Here is a 16,758-nt window from a genome sequence, read left to right on the forward strand (position 1 = left end):
GAGTAGTTCAGCAAAATATACGTGGATTTGAAGTTGATGTTCTTTCTTCGATTTCCATTTCAATGGTCGGTATTTTTTCCAGGAATCTTCGTGGGGCTGAAATTTTCAAATTTCGAATAGTAAATGATTTTCATTTTTGGTTACATACCAATGCAGGTCCAGTCCAAAATCCAAGACAAATTTCTAGAAATGTCGGGTTAATAGCATGATCATTATCCGCATGAATAAATCCCAAGCTAAAGGCACTGAATTTAGAATTCGATCTATAAATTAATCTGATGTGATTTATTCAGAATACGAAGAATGGGAACGAAAGGGGTTTCAGCGACTTCATAGTATTGCGGTGCCTCCTATCAGACAGGGAGCCAATGCTGGCCTGGTTCTTAAGTACCAAAATCTGCATCACAATTTTGGAAGTAGGCCTTTTGATGTTCTCTTTGTGATTTCTCCATTCAAGGAAGTAAGAATCCAATTCTAGCTTTCGCCAGGCAATTTAAGTTGCATATCAACCAAGGGAAAAGGTTTCCGTGGTAGTAAAATGAAAGCCAGCCTGGATAAGATACCCAAAACCTCCATGGCATATTTAGAATTGTTTCCTTTGTTGTTTTCCGTGAAAATGTCTCCATTAAAAGACTATCTGGGAATTTTATGTAACGACCTTTGGCGACCTAAATGAGATTATGAATTTATTTCATAACAGGATCATTACCTTTTAATGGATGGACTCCATAGTGACATCATTCATTTCTTCGGAATATCCCACTTCAATAAAGGAATTATTATGATTTTAGTAGAATGATTGAAGGTCGCATTCTTAACGTTGACCTTATTTTCAGCAAAGGTGTTGAAGATATATAATTTTCGGATATGTTATTGGATCCACCACATCACAAAGTATACTCCGGACAGGCCAACGTATTCATATTTAATAGCCCTTTGTGTGTTTCCGTACACAAAAAAGTTGGTTCATTTTTTCAAATTGACTACTAATGGAGATTTTATTGTACTGACTAATATCTGAAATTAAAATGTTTTTATTTGGAAAATTCGGGACATCTTTTATTATTCCAAGTCTTCCTTCGTCCATATGTTTTTTTCAGTTGCCATACACTGGTATATACATTGGCGCCCCTAGACTTCTTTTCGTTAATGCTGCGGTTGAATAGGAAACCATTCACAGATGTTCCTTAACTTAAAACATAGACACTCAAAATTAGGCATCGTCACGTAGGACCAACATATTTATTCATTTTCACGCACTAACACGGTGATTTTGAAAAGAGGCGCGATCGCTCATGCTCGTGGCACGCATGTGTACTTTAGTTTTACACAAAAGTGCAATTAAATACCCAAGAATCTTTTGGCACACGTGAACCGTATCATAAATTTTTATTAAGATGGCACGACACGCACTACTCACGACATGACACGCTCGTCATCCAATATTGGTTTTTAAGGTTTTCTGTCTTCATCATTGAGCAATCATTGCTGAGATTCACAAAAGCTGGACAGACCTCCAAATTTCCTTCACTTGGCCCTCAAGTTTGAAAATCCACAGTTAGATTGAATGAAATCCATTGTCAGATCTATGAATTAGAAGCATCCATTGCTTCGCACAACGAAGCATCATTTCATCTACTGCTGTATTTCAAGGTATTTAGTCTCCATTCACAAAAGCCACATGATTTCAATATGAAAGGCTGGACAAATATCCAAATTTCCTTCACTTGACCCTCAAGTTCGAAAATCCATCGACGGATTGGTTGAAATCCATTGTCAGATCAATGAATTAGGAGTATCCGTTGCTATGAATAATGGAAGTGCTTAGTGAGAATTTCTCTTCTCACAACAAGGCTACTTTTCCACCCATGACTGAGTTCCAAGGGGTTTCAGTTCTCCATCATTGTGGAGATTCAAAAAGGCCAGGTGTTTTCGATGTTAAAGGGTTTGGCAGGCATATCTTCATGTCTCCCAATCTCCATTGTTTGACCCTCAGATTTGTCCAAGATTGCCTGCCTAACATTGCCAGATCCAAGAGTTAGACGTCCTTTCATCCCAAAACCTTGTCCTGCTGGACGAAATTTTTGATAATTTTTTTTTACACCACGATGTTAACACGATCACGACAAAACACAAACTGATGAAGATTGTGAAAATCGTCTTCTTATTTATACTCAAAAATTGTCTTTGTAGTGGTCTCAATTTTTTTCACAAAATACAAATGTAAACATCCCTTAATTAGCACAGCTGTTATTTAGGCGCGCCTTTTAGGTTAGGGTGAGTAGGTAGAGAAACGAGGTTTTGTTTTTCTTTGAAATTTCAAGATTATAAATTGTCTGTTTTTATTTAAAGAACAAATGTCTGAAAGAAGGAAGCAAGAAAATCTGAAGGCAATTGGTGCTCAGGTAAAAATATGTAACTTAAAATATTCTTAGGGATCGTAAAATGCACTTAGTACATATGCCTACATTTGTATGTTCATGTTTTGATAAACACATAAAATGTATGTATGTATACTCACATCCGTGCATCTATACAAATAAATGGGTATTTAATGATTTACGGTTCTAATTTGTACCTAAACTACATATTCGCGACAAAACATGATAAGAAGTCTTTAAAAAATATTGAACAATTAAAAAAAATGAAATTGTTTAGAAAATCTCAGATGGACTCCCTTTTCTCTATTCAAAAAAGGAAAAGGGCAAATTTGATTCGGTCATTCTTTTGCCAGACATGACTTAAGCAAGAATTCCGAGGCCTTAAGTACCGAGACCTTTAGTCTTAACGTCTTTAAAATAAATTTATTTTAAATCAAGGCTTTGCTGCTAATTCCACGATTTTTTATTGAAATCACCCGAGAACGGATTTTCATGAGTTATTCACCAAAATATGTCGTTCAAATTTAACCCTACAATCACAGTTTCCGTATGAGGCAGATCTTTGGCTAGAAATTGAGACTTTCATCTATCGATTACCGGTTAAAGAGCCGAAATCTTTTTTGCCATAAATTATTTGTTTATGGGTATGTATTTCAGAATTTTGTAACCTTGTTTCAGGAAGTATGAACTTGCTAAAAAATGGTGGCATGTCATAACGTCCAGGGTCATAATGTCCATGGACGCTATGACACCAAAAAAAGTGTCATATCGTCCATGGACAATGCGACGCTTTTGCAAAGGTCATAATGTCCATGGACGATATGACACTTTAAAAATAAAAAAATATGGTATAAAAGTTTTATTCGTAATTCATCATTTTATTGATAAATTTTTAAATTTGTTTCAACAATTTGTCTGCAATAAGGGCAAAGCAAAGGTGATCGATTTGTTTTGGACTTTGCATCTAACTTTTCAAAACAATACGAACAAATCTTGAAATGTTTACATGGTTGAAGCAAAATATTTCTCGGTTCCTGCACACAATTAACACATTTAAGGACCTCTGTAGGTTGACTCGGAGATGTTTCTGCATCCTCCTGAGTCTCCGATTCAGAAATATCCTGGCTATCAGCATCCTCTATGATGTCATTATTAACAATGTTGTTTTCCTTGTTTATAATAGTTTCGAAGAACTGAGATAGAGTCATAACGCCTTTGTTGAGTTTTTCGGCAAGACAACTGATCTTACAGTTTTTACTATCTTGAATTCGTCGTTTTTTCGGCAAAACACTCAAATTACCCGCCGAAGCTTGCGCCAAAGAAACAGAATATGAGAAATCCTCATCGCGAATAATATCGAGGAACTTTAAAAATTGACCGTGTTTTTCCAATTTCATTGATAATTTCGAGTTATAGCCTTCGAGCGCACTAGTAGTCCTCACATGCTCAAGACTGACAGAAAATCCATAAGGTGTAACTTAAATAATTTAAGAAGAAGGTTAATGCAATTTTTCATTCTCTTTGTTTATGACGAATAAAGACGGACGACACTGATGAAGCAAGCTCCACATCCTTTAAACACTCTTCATCAAAAATGTCCCGTACACCTTTTCTTTATTTGCAGCTCTCTTTCCGCATTCAGCTTTCACTTGGTTCATCATTTTGAACTTTTTAATTAAGTCCTCAGGCGGGGCATGGTTATGGTGGGTGTCAACACTCAGCTGCTCAGAAATATTATTTTTTAATGCCACAGTCACGCTGCATTTTTCAAAATAACATTTATAGCGAGTATAACTTGTGTATACATTTTTTTGCCTAAAAATTTGATTTTCGTCAGTTAGTACAAGTAATTTGGAATTCTTGCGAAATCCCGACATGAATTCGAACTTCAAATTTAATTTTTCAACTTCCATTTCTTTTTTTATTTTTTTTACCAATTTTCTACCGCACTATTCAATTGACACTTTCAGAATGAATCTCCAATTCAATAGCACATCACAAAACTTTTTTTGGTGTCATAGCGTCCATGGACATTATGACCCTGGACGTTATGACATACCACCTAAAAAATAAACGACTTTTTGAAGCTCTTGGAATTTTTTTCTTGACAATTGGGGAAGTTTCGAATAAATGTGGACCATTGCCAATAGATTTGATAGGGATATTTTATGTCCATATGAATAACTAAGACCTTTAGATACGATTCTATAGGCGATTATATCAAATAGCAGCAATATTTGGATGAATTTTATTTTAAACCACCACTGGGCTAATGTCACATCTGTTGTGATACATACACTCATGTACGGTACATACAAACATCTTCTCAATGCGTGACTTTATATTTGTTTTCAATTTCATTTCAAGGGAGGGCGCATGCATACCCTTCAAAAGAATTGTATTTCGAAAATTGTGCGACTTAAAATATCACGAAGTTCTTTGTTTTTCCTTCCTATTTCACAAACGATAGACATAAAAGATAAGAAAACTGGAAATATTTACACCCTATTGTCATCAAACAACGCATCACATGTGAACAACTGTTCAAATATAAGGGTAATATCCCAAAGGAAAGCTACAATTAAATTCTCTTATTTGAAGTGGGTACGTGAGAAATGCAGCATAAAACTATGATATGAACGTTAATTAAGTGAACTTGAAAATTGTGATGACAAAAAATGTCCTATTTCTTATGGAAACTTCCATCCAGCCATTTCATATAGAAATTTTCATTTAGCCAAGCTGAATTGAATGAAGATTTAAATGGAATAGAAGACCTAATTAAAAACTTGTGTAGATAGAAAAATCTTCTGAAGATAGAAGGCCTCAAAAATGTCTTTTATTTATAGAGAACCCCCTAACGATCTTTTACAAATAGAAGAACTCATAAAAAGATAAATGCTCTGTTCCAGAACCTGCAAGAAGCTACTACTTTTTACTGCGATAGCATTTATTTCTTTATGTTATCGAAAAAATAAAATTAGTAGATTCTTGCAGTACTGGAACAGACCAAAAGGTGTTCCATGAATTGAATACCTCCTAAAGGTATCCTATAGATAGAAAACCTCCTGGAATAAAGATCTTTTAAACATCTTCCATGGATAAAAGACCTTCTAATGGTCTTCTTCCTGCAAGAGCTACTACATACTTTTTAGTACGATAACATTTTCCTATTTCTTAGGGAAACTTCCATCCAGCCATTTCATATAGAAATTTTCATTCAGCCAAGCTGAATTGAATGAAGATTTAAATGGAATAGAAGACCTAATTAAAAACTTGTGTAGATAGAAAAATCTTCTGAAGACAGAAGGCCTTATACATGTCATTTATTTATAGAGGACCCCCAAACGATCTTTTACAAATAGAAGAACTCATAAAAAGATAAATACTCTGTTCCAGAACCTGCAAGAAGCTACTACTTTTTACTATGATAACATTTTTTCCTTTATGTTATCGAAAAAAAATTAAATTAGTAGATTCTTGCAGTACTGGAACAGACCTAAAGGTGTTCCATTAATTGAATACCTCCTAAAGGTATCCTATAGATAGAAAACCTGCTGGAATAAAGATCTTCTAAAGATCTTCCATGGATAAAATACCTTCTAAATGTCTTCTATAAGTTGGAAACCTCTTAAAGGATTTCTATGGATGGAAGACCTCCCAAAGGCCTTTTATATTTAGAAGGCCTCACAATATATAATAGATAACATACCACCTTAAGGTCTTCTACATATAGAAGACCTCCTTAAAGTTGTTCATAAATAGAAGAGCACCATAGGACTTCTATACATGGAAGCCTTCCTTTTTCTAGATAGAAGACCTCTTAAAAGACTTTTTTAGAAAGAAGATCTTCTAGAGGTCGTCCCTTAATATAAATCCAAAATTACATTCATAGAAAGAACACCTCCCTATGATCTTGTAAAGATAGAAAACGTCATAAAGGTTTCTACAGAAAAAATACCTCCTAAAAGTAATCTACAGAAAGAACACCTCGTATTAGTTTTCTAAAAATAGAAACAAGTAAAAAGGTATCAGACGGCTTTGCCGACAGAGATATACACTCAGCCTATGTGAACTGAAACTTTAATCTAGGGACAGATCGAATGTATTTAGCTTTTTTTCAGAATTTTGTGACCCTTTTTGGACATTTGAACTTGCCGACAAAAATGTGGACTAGGATTAAAGTTCAAAAGTCTTGCGGAGGAGGTACTTGAATGATTGGACCTGAATCTTATTTTCATCATTTCTTTTCGATACATATCGCGCCCACTAGTCATTTCAGTGGGTCATCGTATAACTTTTGAACCATTATGCTAGGAAACATGGACTTGTCCACGGAAAATATAATATCGTTGTAAACAGGGCCACAATGAACAGCATCGGTTACATTTTCGGGCTGCTTTCTCAAGAAGTATGGCAAGTACATACTTGAAAAAACTTTTACCGTCGTAATGGAGGCAGCGAATGCAAGTTGCTTGAACAAAAATCAAAGTGATTCGAGAGCAGGTCTTAAAGTGAACTTATCCGAAATTTTGTGTGGGATGTAGCCGAAGGAGTGGACAAATGTAGTCCAAATTCGAACCTAATCTATATCTGTTAGATATATTAGGAGGTGTAAACATATTTTAAGCTTTTGTGGGGGAGGTACCTGAAAGAGTGGACCGATATGGCTTATTTTCAAAATTAAACTAAGTTTGGAAAAAATATTACGAAGGCCAAATTTTGGATCGATTCGGCAGATCCGTTCGAGAGGCATCTTGCGCACCAACCACTACACACGGTGTCATAGGGGTTTCTGCACCTTTCAGGTTACTTTCTCCGAAAGTATGGACTTCCTCTTGATAAAACAGAAAATAGAAGTTGTTACAACAAAAATCAAAGCGATTCGAGAGCAGGGCCCTATTCCACGAAACAACTTATCGTTTTTCACTTTGCACTTATCAAAAAGTAGCTATTTTGAAAAGTGATAATTTTTTTGGTTCCACAAAATTACTTTTCAGTTTCTCTTTGTACTTACCAAGTTTGACTATAACTGTTTTCTTTCGCAAAGTGGTTGTGCTCTCTTTTTTATTTTTTCCGCCATCTTGCTAAGCCTCTCCGTTCTCTTGCAAAGTGTGGATGCTATTTGTTCCACAGAACATTTTATTATCTTTGCATTATTTTCTACTTGGGGATGATAAATAAGACATGTAAAAATGGGACGCGAGAACAAGAATGAAAAGAAACTGGTGTTATTAAAAGTGAGTAATGAAAAAAATAAAATAAATATATTAATAAAATAAAAATTAAATAAAATAAAAATAAAATAAAATAAAATAAAATAAAATAAAATAAAATAAAATAAAATAAAATAAAATAAAATAAAATAAAATAAAATAAAATAAAATAAAATAAAATAAAATAAAATAAAATAAAATAAAATAAAATAAAATAAAATAAAATAAAATAAAATAAAATAAAATAAAATAAAATAAAATAAAATAAAATAAAAATAAAAATAAATTAAATAAAATAAAATAAAATAAAATAAAATAAAATAAAATAAAATGAAACAAAATAAAAATAAGCATAAAATAAAAGTAAAATGAAAATGAAAGAAAAATAAAATAAAATAAAAATAAAATGAAATAAAATAAAAATAAAATAAAATAAATGAAATAAAAATAAAGAAAAAATAAAATAAAATAAAATAAAATAAAATAAAATAAAATAAAATAAAATAAAAATAAAAATAAAATAAAATGAAAATGAAAATAAAAATAAAAATAAAAATAAAATAAACAGAAAATAAAAGTAAAATAAAAATAAAATAAAAAAAAATTAAAACTAAATAAAATAAAATATAAATAAAATAAAATAAAAATAAAAATTAAATAAAATAAAATAAAATAAAAATAAAAATAAAATAAAATAAAATAAAGATAAAATAAAAATAAAATAAAATAAAATAAAATAAAATAAAAATAAAAATAAAAATAAAAATAAAAATAAAAATAAAAATAAAATAAAATAAAATAAAATAAAATAAAATAAAATAAAATAAAATAAAAATAAAAATAAAAATAAAAATAAAAATAAAAATAAAAATAAAAATAAAAATAAAAATAAAAATAAAAATAAAAATAAAAATAAAAATAAAAATAAAAATAAAAATAAAAATAAAAATAAAATAAAAATAAAATAAAAATAAAAATAAAAATAAAAATAAAAATAAAAATAAAATAAAAATAAAATAAAAATAAAAATAAAATAAAATAAAATAAAAATAAAATAAAATAAAATAAAAATAAAATAAAATAAAATAAAATAAAATAAAATAAAATAAAATAAAATAAAATAAAATAAAATAAAATAAAATAAAATAAAATAAAATAAAATAAAAATAAAATAAAAATAAAATAAAAGTAAAATGAAAATAATGATACCCTACACCACTGTGAATATGTAAAATATAAATCGGAGCTATATCCAGATCTAAACCGATTTTGATATAACTTGGCACATTTATTTCCAGACCGAATTCAGTCACACATTCCAAATATCATTGAAATCCGACTTACATAGCGTGTTTGGAGCAGCAAATACGAGAAATAGGCCGAAAATATATATGGGTGCTATATCCAAATCTGAACCGATTTCGATATAATTTGGCACATTTATTTCTAGACTGAATTCAGTCACACATTCCAAATTTCATCGAAATCGGAAATATATAGCGTGTTTGGTACAGAAATAACGTGAAATCGGCCGAAAATATATATGGGAGCTATATCCAAATCTGAACCGATTTCTATATAATTTGGCACACTTATTTATATACCAAATTCAGTCAAACATTCCAAATTTCATTAAAATCGGACGTATATAGCGTGATTGGTACATCGCATACGTGAAATCGGGCGAACATATATATGGGATCTATATCCAAATCTGAACCGATTTCGATATAATTTGGCACATTTATTTTTAGACCAAATTCAGTCACACATTCCAAATTTCATCGAAATCGGACATATATAGCGTGTGTGTTACAGAAAATACGTGAAATCGGCCGAAAATATACATATATGGGGGCTATACCAAAACTTGGACCGATATAGCCCATCTTCGAACTTGATCTTCCGACGGCTAAAAAAATGGTATTCCCCAATTTTCAGCGAAATCGGTCAACAAATGCGACCTGTATGTTGCGAACGGACGGACGGACGGACGGACATGCATAAATCGATTCAGAAAGTAATTCTATGTATATCCCTAGAAGGAACTATAGGTCTATCTGCTTCCTTTTGTATGTTACATACAAATGCACTAACACAAAATACCCCTTACCACATAGTGGTGTAGGGTATAATAAAAGAAAAATAAAATAAAATAAAATAAAATAAAATGAAATAAAAATAAAATAAACAAGTTAGCAAAGGCTATAGTCGGGACGGGGCCGACCATGTGATACCCTACACCACTACCCCTGTGCTTAAGCTTTTCACTGGTAAACATTTCTTTTTGGGAATATAAACCGACTACCACCAAAAATAATATGCCTCTTTGTCCCTGGGACCCCCATAAGCAACCAAAATTTCGTGACCATCCCATCAAAATTACAACCTGTAGCTTGATTGCAAAAAAGGAAGAGTTGGATGCATAACCGGCTATTGTGATACCTCCCTTGTTTGATCACCTTCGCCAACCTGCTTTACACCAATGTAAAGGTAATATTTTCTTCTTCCATTTACAGGCTTTGTCGTTGGAATACCCCTACTAGAAGCCAATATATTCACAAAGAATAAAACTTTGAATTTGTCTCCAAATGAGTTTTTCCCCATTCCGACTCCTAAATATTATCCGGCTATCACCAAAATCAATAGGCTTCTTCCTATGTGGGACCCGCATCAACTCCCAAAAAAATCGTGACGATCCGATTAAAATTGCGACCTGTAGCGTGATTACAAACAAATCGGAAAATGGGATGCATTACCGACTATTGCGATATCTCTGTTGTTTGAGCAGCTACGACAACCTACTTTACATCGTTGTAAAGGTGATATTTTCTACTTTCCTTGCCAGGTTCTGCTTTTGATATACCTCTTAAAAAACAGAGATATTGGCTTTGAAATAAAACGTTGACCTTTCTCCAAATAAGTGTTTGCCCACTTCGACCCCTGAATATTATCCGACCATCATCAAAATCAATAGGCTTCTTTCTTTTTGGGACCCCCATTAACCCCCAAAATTTCGTGACCATCCGATCAAAATTGCGACCTGTAGCGTGATTACAAAAAAATCGGAAAATGGGATGCATTATCGGCTATTGCCATATCTTTGCTATTTGACCACCTACGACAACCTGTTTTACACCGTTGTAAAGGTTATATTTTCTACTTTCCTTTCCAGGTTTTGCTTTTGATATACCTCTTAATGAAACAGAGATATTGGCTTTGAAATAAAATGTTGACTTTTCTCCAAATAAGTGTTTGCCCATTCCGACCCCTAAATATTATCCGACCATCACCAAAATCAATATGCTTCTTCATCTGTGAGACCCCCATTAACCCTGAAATTTTCGTGACGATCCGATCAATATTGCGACCTGTAGCGTGATTTCCAAAAAATAGAAAAATGGAATGTATTACCGACTATTGCGATATCTACGTTATTTGGTTACCTACACCGAACTAGTTTGCATCATTGTAAAGACGGGATCTTCTACTTTCATAGTCAGGCTTTGCTTTTGGAAAATTTTCAACCAAAGCTGTGATATTCGTCAATATAATTAAAATCGCAAAAATGAAAATTGGGGTTTTATTTGCTACTATTACGATATCTTCGTTGTTTGATCACCTACGAGCACCTACTTTACATCATTAGAAAGGTGATATTTTCTGGTTTCATTGTCAGGTTTTGCTTTTGGTATACCCCATATAGAAGCTGAGATATTCGCTTTGGAAAAAAACGTTGTCTTTTTATCCACCTAAGTTTTTTGCCCTTTCCGACCTTTAAATATTATCCGACCATCACCAAAATCAATAGGCTTCTTCCCCTCCGGGACCCCCATCAACATCCAAAATTTCGTGACGATCCGATCAAAATTGCGGCCTGTAGCGTGATTACAAGGTTTAGATGGACAGACGGACAGACGGACAGACGGACGGACGGACGGACGGACACACATAGCCAGATCGACTCAGCTCGTCGAGACATTCATTTTGAGATATATAAATATGGGTCTACGACCATTATTTCGATGCGTTACAAACTTTTTGGCCAAAACCAACTTATAATACCCTCCCCACATAGTGGTGTAGGGTATAAAAATGAAATAAAATAAAAAACTCTAAAATAGAGTTTAGTCTAAGTGATTTGTGAGGTGGTTCGGAGGTTGAATGTTCGGAATGGAGTGGTTCGCAGGGTGGAAGTTCAGAAGGGTGTGGTTCGCAGGGTGGAAGTTCTGTGGGTGGTAGTTGGGGGAGAGAAGTTCAGAGGGGATGGAGTTTAGTCTAAGTGATTTGTGGGGTAGTTCGGAGGTCGAATGTTCGGAATGGAGTGGTTCGCAGGGTCGAAGTTCGGAGGGTGGAAGTTTGGAATGTCGTGGTTCGGAGGTTGGAAGTTCGGAATGGGGTTGGTCGCAGGGTGTGGTTCGTATGGTGGAAGTTGGGAGAGGGATGTTCAGAAGGGGTGGATCCTTATAATTTCTTTTCATTACCATATTTTCAATATTTCCGGACAAAATCTCCCTTCGTAACGTTTTAAAAACTCTACTTATTTTAACAATGTACATTGACAAAGAGAACGTTTACCCCGCAAATTTTAGGCAAACTTATCAAAATTTGGTCTGCAAAAACAAATTGCTAAGTTTTCTGTGGAACGAAAGAGCAACATTTTTTGCAAAATCTTAGCAGAATACACTTTGTAGTTACAACTTATCACTTAGCAGAAGATGACGTTTGTGGAACAGAAATAAAAAAGAGAGCAACATTTTTTTTGTTGAAAACTTAGCAAACTCAACTTATCCTTAGCAACTTATCACTTATCAAAAAAAGGGTTCTGTAGAAGGAAAAATTTGCGAATTGTCTAAAATACATATGTATCGCTAAGTGCAAAATGAAATTTTGATAAGTTGTTTCGTGGAATAGGGCCCAGGTCCTAAACTAAACTTACCCGAAATTGTGTGTGTGGGGGGTACCCGAAGGAATGGGCCGATAAAGTCCATATTGGAATAGCATCTATGTCTGATAGAAATTTCACGTTGTGTAAAGTATGGACCAAATCGGTTACTACCTTTAAGAGTTATCGTGCGCACAATTTTTCCGAACATTTTAGAAGTTTTGTGGGGGAGGTACCTGAAGGAGTGGCCCGATATGGCCCATATTCGAACTTAAACGATGTTTGGACAAAATATTACGAAAGCCAAATTTTGGACCAAACCGGTTGATCCGTTCGAGCGTTATCGTGCGCACCAGCCACCCAGGCAGATGGACAGACGGACGAACATTGCTAAATCGACTCCAAATTGTCTGAAACGGATTTCGTCCAAACAAACTTGGGGTCTAAAAACATTATTTCTCGTATGAAAATGTATATCCCCTCGTTAGCAGACCCCCTAAAATTCCTAAAAATATATTACGGGTTTCTATAAAATCAAGACCCCCAAAAGGTCATCCAAAGAAAGTAGACCTCTTAAAGGTCTTCTATGATTGAAAGGGTTTCATAGTTAGTGAACTTCCTAAATGTCTTCTAAGGATAGAAAAATACCCTGTGCAACACTGAAAATGCAAACAACTTATAATGGACATTTTCTTAAAGTACTGATTAAGACTACAAAAACCCCATTGTTAGATCGGGTTTGGATTTTACAGCCTTAGGCTAAAACGATCCCTTTTCCACTTATCGGGGCTTTATCTCAGAAACTAATAAGAAATTTCCTTTGTGGTCTTCAGCAATATTATAGCCCTAAAGTAGTAGAACTTAATTGTCAAACAGATGAACTAGGAAAAACTGCATCTAGCCGGTGAAAATCGATAAAATATATGAATGTCTACATAATTTCTGGAACTCTGGTCAGTAGCAGCTAAACTATTGGGAGTCGAAACAGGTTTGGAGTTTACAGCCTTAGGCTAAAACGATCCTTTTTTTCCATTTATCGGGCTTAATCTCAGAAACTAATAAGAAATTTCCTTTGTGGTCTTCAATTGTCAAACAGATGAACTAGGAAAACTGCAACTACCCAGCAAAAATTCGGATCCAGTAGTCATTGCGTAACCCATTACAAAGTGATGTAAACAAGCTTCTTTTCCCATTACAAGTAATCTGAAAAGTAATGGGATACTTCTTAAAAAAATTACAAGGCAAACCTACTTACTTTGCTCCTCACTAAGTAATGAGAACGGTGGCACAGTGAGTGTGTGTCTGGCTATAAATCCTAGGGTTGTGTGTTCAACGCTCACTGTCGGCACGCGAGTTTTTTTTACTTAAAAAATAACAGTTCGTGGTGCACATGTGTACCGCACATTTAAGTTCTTAAGCAACCCTTAATGTTCGTGTGCGTGGCATAGTATGTAGTGACTTTGGCTAGAAATCAGAGGGTTCGTGTGTTCAACTCGCACAGCAAGCGAAATAAAATAAAATAAAAGTAAAGAAGTGTGATGAAATTAAAAAAAAATCTCTACATCAACTGTTCTAAAAATAGAATTTTTTTCAACTTACTTTTCAACTTCTAGTGGCCAAAGAATAACTAGTTATTCTAGTGGTCATAAGATATCTACAAACTGAGTGCGACATGCCCTTGTAGAAATAATGGGGAAGAAAGGGGGTTTGCGAGTAGTTACGGCTGCCAAAAATCCCTTACAAAACCCATGATTTTGGGAGGACTTTTTTGCTGCGTAGCGGGTGAAAATCGGTAAAATATATGAATGTCTACATAATTTCTGGAACTCTGGTCAGTAGCAGCTAAACTATTGGGAGTCGAACCAAGTAACCTTTCGCCAAAATTTTCCAAATAATGTGCTCAGCATTTCTTCAGAACATTCTGAAACTCTAAAATGATTATTTCATGTTGTTTAGTCGGTATTTCATAATATACTTTCAACAAAATATAATTTAAACAATGTTCACACTGTCTGTTTATTTTCATATTTGGGATTTCAATGCAATGTTGGTAAATTTCTCAAATTGTATTTGAAAAATATGCTAGAAACGGCTTGATCGAGGCATTTTACAAGAATGGAATGTTCTAAAGACTTGCGAATAACATTCCAGTGGCTAATTTTTCCAAAGAGAAGTCAACGAATAATGTAACAGTTTTGGAGATATGGTGCGAAATGTAGAAAATAATGGAGTTGTCAGATATATCATGCATTTTGAGGCAATAAATGAAGTTTTTCGAATTGATTATTTCTCTAAATATTTTCCTCATTCTCTTATCTACAATTTGCTTCAGAGGTTTAAACAAGATTCGAATTTGTTTCAGAGATATTACATCGATTTGCTGTAAAAAGTCAATATTTAGCCATGTTTAGACGAGACCATAAAATCTAAACCCGATCTAACAACACAAAACCCAAATATGGTTTTTGTCGACTGCGTCTGTACTTTCATAAACTCCGCATTAGAAATTGTCTGTACACAATTATCTCGAAAATGTTGCACAGTGATATCCTAAATATATTCTGTGCATAAGACCTCTTGAAGGTATTCTTCAGATATAACTGGAGGTCTTTATCCATAAAATACCATTAGGAGCTCTTTTCTCTACAGAAGTCCTTTGGGAGTTTTTCGTCCATAAAATATCTTTAGGAAGCCCTGTTCCGAAAAAAACATATCTTGATCTCTGTACACAAAGCTCGTGTTATCTGTTTAATATCACTACTAAGATAACTCCAATATATTATCATTGTCATATTACACTGTGCAACAAAATTCAATTTTTTTTCAAAATGATGGGAAAACCCGAGTACACTATGAAAGTAGAGCTAAAAATATGAGACACGTGTATCGGCGTTTTTAAAGTTTACGTCGGAAAGTAACCAAAATAGGCGGGGCAAGTTCCGCCCATTTTAAAATTTTTCGAAATATTCGAGTTTAGATATCTTGTCAATTTTTAAGGTTTATTCCGTAAATGCCACCAAAGTAGGAGTGAGTCCCATCATTGTAGTTTTTTTGGACCACACCAAATTGTGCATGTGCGAGCCCATATGACACCTATATTTTCACTGGACCATAGCCGTAGACCTCTATTGTATTTTCGCATGCAATATAAGTAACCAGTGGCTTATCCTAACCACGGAATTTATGTTGAAAGTATTAAAAAAGATATTTATATTCTTCAATCACAACGACAATCTGTATGAAAATTGGAAAATATGGCCCAAAAACCTATATATCAAAAACAAGTGCTCCTAAGAATGTTATAGTTATGGTTACAGATTTCTTTTATTCAGATACTCATAATGAAATTTCATTTGGAACATTTCTTTCTTTAACAATATTCCCAAAAAGTAAAGGATTTTTTCTAGTTTTTGATCCAGTATTGAATTATGTCAAATTAACAGTCCAAAATTAAAACATATAATTTCATCCTAATATATGTATATGGTAACATGGGGCGCCTTCGCCACTGGGGCGGGTACGCCATCTCGCAAAATACAAGTGCTAGAAAAAATCCGTTAAAGGCAAAATTGTTTAATGAAGATCTATCATCTCCCAAAAGTTGGCAGTTGTGTCGTAAGTATGATAGCGGACGCACCCGGTTTTGTGTTTTGATGGTATTGGGAAAAATAATTATGGTAGATGTTTTTTGTGATATCTTCTTTACCTTTTGTGATATCAAAAACATATTTTATACCGTTAGAAGACAACTTCTGAAGAATAGAAATCCCAATAATTTGCATGGAAAAACCAATTACAAATGCCAAAATATTCATATTATGAGATATGTTGGGGGTGGGGCGCCTACGCCATGATAGGGGTGTGGTGGGTTAATGTCAGAAATTTGTCATGTTTAACTTCAATTCTTTATGCCATAGATATGCCACACTATAATGTGAAGTTAAAATCAAATAGTATCATAAACGTATCTTGTTTTGGTTATATTATGATTTTTGTACCTGAATTCAAGGAACCTTTTTCAATTAACCGCTAGAATCGGTTACTATTTGTGAATTTTAGAATCATTTTTGGTTATTCAATAGAAAACATGTTCCTTTTTCGCATAATGTTGATATTTAAGGAAAAAGTATGGTAAATTACAGTTTTAGAGTCCGTTGGAAAATGTTCAATATAGATGGCGAAGCTGCCCCATGGGTGGGGAGGCTTCGCCACTTTTTAGACATTTTGTAAATTCTCAAAAATAATATTTTAAAAACAAAATTATAACCACTTATAT

The sequence above is a fragment of the Musca autumnalis genome, unplaced genomic scaffold (assembly GCF_047663935.1).
Source record: "Musca autumnalis isolate F117 unplaced genomic scaffold, ASM4766393v1 scaffold_5, whole genome shotgun sequence".
NCBI classification, from domain to species: Eukaryota; Metazoa; Arthropoda; class Insecta; order Diptera; family Muscidae; genus Musca; species Musca autumnalis.